The sequence below is a fragment of the Castor canadensis genome, chromosome 3 (assembly GCF_047511655.1).
Source record: "Castor canadensis chromosome 3, mCasCan1.hap1v2, whole genome shotgun sequence".
NCBI classification, from domain to species: Eukaryota; Metazoa; Chordata; class Mammalia; order Rodentia; family Castoridae; genus Castor; species Castor canadensis.
Window position 1 is genome coordinate 62,349,017 of NC_133388.1, and position 5,714 is coordinate 62,354,730.

The following is a 5,714-nucleotide window of genomic DNA, read 5'->3' on the forward strand; positions in this document are numbered from 1 at the left end:
TCATTTATATTTCTGTTTACTTTTATAATGCCTGGCTTGATAGAGTTTACATTCTATTATGGCCAGTCTTTACCCTACTATTTATCAATAGCTAATTCTAAAAATTAACCTTAACTCAACTAGCAAAAATGCTTTGTCTTCCTTATTATGCTTATGTCTTCTCTTCAATAAAATTAGAGATAAGGGCAGAACAGGTTCTGCCTAGAAGTGAGGGGGGGAAGGGAGGAAAGAGGGGAGGGTGGAAGGGGGAGAAAGGGGGAGAAATGACCCAAACAATGTACCACATGTGAATAAATGAATAATACAAAAATTTTTTTTAAAAGATGATCTTTTTAAAACATTGCTCTCCATGTACATATGTTGTACTCCTTATACATTATTTTTTCTTATAAAAATGTTTTTCTTGCCTTTTGACTGGCTTAATGATTTATTTTTGTTTGGACACAGTACAAGCTAATTACTAGATTCAGAATTCTGAGGATCTGATGTTAGAATTGCAGTTCACAATGTGATTAGCAAGATTGTTCTCTCTGTTTCTCACTTTCCTCACTTATAAAACTGATAAACTACCTACTAACTATGAGTTTCAAATTATTCATTTAGACTACAATTATATGTATGCATATATGTAGTATGTTAAAAGGCCCCTGAATAAACACAGGTCCTCATCCCTGGAAATTTTGTGAATACTTTACATGACAAAAAACTACTTCACAGATATTACCAAATAGAAAGTCTTGAGATAGGGAAATGATTCTAGATTATCCAAATGAACCCTAGCCATAACAACCATTGTTCTTCTTAGAGAGAGGCAGAGGATATTTAACAACAGGAAAAATTTTATGTGCATAGGAACCAGTAATTGGAATATAGAACAAAAATCCAAGAAAAGCTGGTAGCCATCACAAAGCTGAAATATGCAAGACCAGACTAATCTCCTGAGACTCTGTAAGTAACAGGACCTTTTAACAAAGTTAAAACCATTCTTAAGTTGTCCTGCTCACAGCCATCCATAAAACAGACCTATTATAGGTGAAGAAACTAACTTTTTGCAAAGGTAACTTGCAAGAATCTCCAAGGTAGTGGAGACTTTCAGCTTCTCTTATATTTACATTTATTTATTTTATTTTTGTCTTCTATTATAAAAATATGCTTATGTACCTGTTTGCTTTACCACAATCCTTGACCCTCATGACATATCCATTATCCACCTGACCTCTTTATATATAACTTACTCTATGACATGTGTTATAGCAAGCTTTCCCAAATAAAGGATGAACTTTCTCATTGATATGTATGTGATCACTCAGAGCCTTTAACTGATGTCACATTTTTATCTATAGTCCTACAGATATAACTTGGAAATTACATATAATTTTAAAGTTGAATTCTACATCCAGTTTTGAATTTTTATGAACAAGTGTTTTAGTAAAAACACTAGATTTCAAACCAAGTAACCTAAATTTAAATTCTGTATTTTGCACTATATACTTAGTATCCTTTTTTTTTTTTTTTTTTTTTCATTTTTCTTTTATTATTCATATGTGCATACAAGGCTTGGTTCATTTCTCCCCCCTGCCCCCACCCCCTCCCTTACCACCCACTCCGCCCCCTCCCGCTCCCCCCCTCAATACCCAGCAGAAACTATTTTGCCCTTATCTCTAATTTTGTTGTAGAGAGAGTATAAGCAATAATAGGAAGGAACAAGGGGTTTTGTTGGTTGAGATAAGGATAGCTATACAGGGCATTGACTCACATTGATTTCCTGTGTGTGGGTGTTACCTTCTAGGTTAATTCTTTTTGATCTAACCTTTTCTCTAGTTCCTGGTCCCCTTTTCCTATTGGCCTCATTTGCTTTAAGGTATCTGCTTTAGTTTCTCTGCGTTAAGGGCAACAAATGCTAGCTAGTTTTTTAGGTGTCTTGCCAGAAAACACATGAAAAAATGCTCACCATCTCTAGCAATAAAGGAAATGCAAATTAAAACCACACTAAGATTCCACCTCACCCCTGTTAGAATAGCCATCATCAGCAACACCACCAACAACAGGTGTTGGCGAGGATGCGGGGAAAAAGGAACCCTCTTACACTGTTGGTGGGAATGTAGACTAGTACAACCACTCTGGAAAAAAATTTGGAGGCTACTTAAAAAGATGGACATCGATCTACCATTTGATCCAGCAATACCACTCTTGGGGATATACCCAAAAGACTGTTACTCCAGAGGCACCTGCACATCCATGTTTATTGCGGCACTATTCACAATAGCCAAGTTATGGAAACAGCCAAGATGTCCCAGCACTGACGAATGGATTAAGAAAATGTGGTATCTATACACTTAGTATCCTTAAAAACGTCATCTTAACTTCCTGATATCACTTTCTTGATGTATTATGAAAAAAATAAATGAATAAAATATGAAAAAGTGAAGGATGGATTTAGGCAATTGTTAGGCAAATAATTTATATAATTTCCTCTCCTTTATCAGAGATAAAAAAGCTTATGTGAAATTATGTAAATTAATAACTACTGTCTTATCATAATATTTAAGCATACCTTTGCTTTTGTCTATATCAATATTATTCTAAGTTCACCTTCTTAATTAGGTTAGAAATCCATCAAAATGTAAAATAATGGTTCTAACAAGATTTTCAAAGAACTGACTGAATGGCATCCAGTAGAAAAAAACCAATATATGGATAGCACTGAACATCCATGTCTAAAAATTATTTCTTCCCAAAAATTGATGGAAAATAATTACAATAGAAACAAAATTAAAAAAATAGCAATCTGGCAACACTGTAACTTTTTTTAAAACTTTTTTTACTTCTTTTTTCCTATATTGTTGTGCTGGACAGGGGTACCTTGTGGCATTTACAAACTTTCTTACAATGTACCAAATATATCATACTTGAATTTTCCTCCTCCATTGCTCTCCTTTACTCCCTCTCCCCTGATTCCTGGAACGATTTCAACAGGAATAATTTTTACATTTACATTCTGCGAACACATTTTTTGTAACTTATTTGTAGTTAAAGAAAAAATCTGCTGTTCTTTAAATCAGAGTTCAATTTATATATACTACTTGTCCTTGAAAACTGCATGATGGCTGTATGTGACCTCTCATTAAATGATAATGGTAATTTCAGAGCAAATGTCAGAATTATACTTTAATGAAAACTCAGTGTGCTATGTTCCTTTTTTAGTGTTATAAGGTTTTCAATCATAAGACTCCCATTACTGTAGCTTCAGATACAAATAGAGGAAAATTTGACTGCATATTTTAATTACTTTACTAATAAGCTCAAGTACTCAGAAAAGGAGTTGTTGCATTCCCCTTTTACTATTATAATATTTAGGGTATTAAGGGGAGTATATGACATTTTTACTGAAATGTCACTTTTATTATCAAAATAATTCATTATAAGAAACTCCATATTCAATTACCTAGTAAGAAAAAATTTGTAAAACAATTTCTAAGTGAGACAGAATAGAAAGCAAAAGTTGATTCTCCTGTGAGACACTTAGTTTGACTATTTCATGGTTACTGATTGCACTGCACTGTTGATTGACCTTACTCTTAGGCAATAAAAGAAAACTTATTTTCAGTTTTAGTTGTGTGATATGAAAATCTCCTCCACAATGTATTATTTACTCCTCTAAACATCTTTACAAAGTTCATTGCTAAGTGACAAATGTAACAACTGCTATATACAAGTCAGCTTGATAATAGGCCTCTAATTTTTCCATTTATAAGGGTTAATATACTTTCCAGGACTGCAAAAAAAATAGCATTAGTTTACTATTTACCATATATCAATTATTATCTTTGGATTTTCATGTCTCTTCCTTAATCTCCACAACTATATCATGACAAGAAAAGTACATCCATTTTACCAAAAAGTAAACTAAGTTTCCTTTCTGGTTACAGGCTATTCCTAAATCAATACTCCATTAAGGTTGCAACATTGGATACACACAGGAAGTGATTAGCTATGAGAATATGTATTTAAGTGGATGATTTAAAATATGGCATAGAATACTAAACTGTGTTGGGAAGATAAAGCATCAAAATGGAATCGATCATGAAGAAAAGATAATTGTTACAAACTAGGAAGCCAAAGGGCAATCTTTTTATATTTCTAATGCTTACCTAGGACTTAAAATAGTTAATATGAATGAAAAATGAGGAAATAAAACCATTCCTTTAATTAAGAAGAAAAAAATACAATGAGAAGGAACAATGAAAAGAAATAAGGGGGTTAAAACAAATGGAAAAATACTAGAAGATATATGGATGATACATAATATGCATGGTGGCATGCTTTTTTCCTGAAATTCTAGTTTGTTTATGATTATGAAAGTAGATAGTTCCATGAGAACACATTTAACTTAGATTTCATACATTGAATTAGGCTTGGATGAAATTATATCAAAACTGTCAAAGCTGTGATAATGTACCTAAGGCTGGTATATTTTTCCTTGATTATATTTTCTTGCCTTTAAAGAGCCTACAAAGATTTTGAAAATATACTCTAATTAGATCAGGCAGTGAAGTATTTATAATTAGAAAATGTATGTGTGCACTGGTAATATCTATCCCTTCTATTTTAAATAGCCATTAGAGTCAAAAGCTATATAAATTATATTTTCACCTTTTCAATAAAAAGGGACTAATTCATACTTGCTTCATCAGTTGTAAAGGAAAAATGCATACATTGGATGAAATGGTCTTTGTGTGGCAAAAAATTTGTCAGTGATCTAATCCTATCTGTAGATTAAAAGATTTATACTCTGAAAAAGAAGCAGTGAAACATACACTTAAATCATATCTTCTTGTGGACCTGTTGATTATCTAGGTAATTTGTCATCCTCCACCATTGCTCTGAAACACAATGAACTACATATATGATGACAATTATTCTCAAGAGAAGTCTTGATAGTCCAAGAATATCAGGATATTTTCAACTAGTTCTGCTATTAAAGAAAGGAAAAATTCAATGTTACAATAACCTATCAGAGTAATGATAAAAATTTTTTAGCACATGTGATGACTTACTATGGTTCTTAAATCAAAATAAACCTCTCACCTGGCTGCCTTCAGTGTTGTTCTTCAATCTAGAGTGTGGTAAGAGGTTTTTATTTGTTCATTGGTTGTTTTTCACACTATACTGGCATAGATAAAGATGTAAAGAATTATTTGTGATCAACAGTGAGATAATTCTAGCTATTTCCTCATAAATAGTACACTTATCTATAATAGATTACAGAATCCACAAGAAATCATGTTGAAAAATGATTTAAAATGCATATCACATACTTTAGAAGTCTTGCCTTATATCGAATTTTCAGTCAGACATTGTGCTTACATTAGAAGGATTAGTTTATACGTTAGTAACAGTCAAAACCAAACAACCCTTGATTTATAATCCAAGTGGCTTTATGGAAGGAAGATTTGATTATTTTCTGCCAAATGTCTATCACAAGTTTCCTGAAAATTCTGTTGGTCATAGTCTATAACAGATATATAGGCAGATCAAAATTCATGTACTTTTTATTATTATTATTATTTTATTATTCATATGTGCATACAAGGCTTGGGTCATTTCTCCCCCCTGCCTCCACTGTCTCCCTTACCACCCACTCTGCCCCCTCCCTCTCCCTCCCACCCCCTCAATACCCAGCAGAAACTATTTTGCCCTTATTTCTAATTTTG